The 976-nt window shown below is 36.4% G+C and overlaps 1 protein-coding gene across 6 annotated transcripts in view; it reads right to left on the reverse strand.

Moving 5' to 3' along the window:
* The window catches only part of mei1 (meiotic double-stranded break formation protein 1), a 57,247-nt gene that overhangs the window by 13,154 nt on the left and 43,117 nt on the right, over positions 1 to 976 (reverse strand). The gene's annotated exons all lie outside the window — the stretch shown is intronic.

Below are 976 nucleotides of genomic sequence, written 5' to 3' on the forward strand. Positions count from 1 at the left end.
ACACACACACACACAACTTGGTAAACTTAAAACACATTCAGGCACAATCGCTCAAACATATACAGAATCACCCACTCACTTTCATATCATACTGTACTATCATAAGTGAAGTCTGGCCTTGACCAAGTGCATGGTGCACATATCTTTTGATTTGACTGACTACAAATTGTAGAAGGTTGTTGCATGCAGCAAAACTGAACAGAATAAAGGGGATAACATAACGTTAGTGTTATATACAGTTCATAGGCAGCCAACCAGGCCATTCTTATGTACTAGGGAAATTATAATTACACATTATTTTAATATTATTCCTTTTGCTTTGAGATAGAGGAATGTTTTACTATTTCTGTCCTATTAACGATCAGCTGAAAAACCACTGACAATAAGGAATAACTTGCATCTGTAAACTCACCTCTAGTGATGAAGAAGCTGATGGTGAATGTATGCACCCTACAGCAGGAGCAGTTATTTATTGCCATGAGCATAATTAGCTTTGCTTTCCAAATGGCATCCCTGCTCTCTGGCCACAAGCCTCACTTTATTAACTACAAACCAGCTCATTGCTGACCTCTGCTGAGTTTCTTGTTCAGGTAAATTATTTAGCTTGTAATGAAATCAAAGCAATCAATGTGTTATATTACATAATTGATGTCTTTGTAAGAGGCTGTGTAAAGTTTCTCTAGTCCTCCAGTTGATGGCAGCTCACTATATAAATCATACTTATTAAGTTCTATAGAGTTATTTCTTCTATTTAACGGCTTGTTAGATTCATGAGTAGGTTTTTATTTTCCCTTGAACAGAGATGTCTAATGGTAACCTTTAGGAGACCCAATCTGTTCTATCTCTAATTGTTATATTAAGTGAAAAAAGACCCCCATTCTGTGTCTTTCTTTGTGTTTGAGATCTCTGAACTCAGTCTACAAGTTTACTCTTTGGGCGTTTGTGTTTGCATGTGTGGTTTTGTCTATAGTTACAC

The sequence above is a fragment of the Etheostoma spectabile genome, chromosome 15, assembly GCF_008692095.1.
Source record: "Etheostoma spectabile isolate EspeVRDwgs_2016 chromosome 15, UIUC_Espe_1.0, whole genome shotgun sequence".
Taxonomy (NCBI): domain Eukaryota; kingdom Metazoa; phylum Chordata; class Actinopteri; order Perciformes; family Percidae; genus Etheostoma; species Etheostoma spectabile.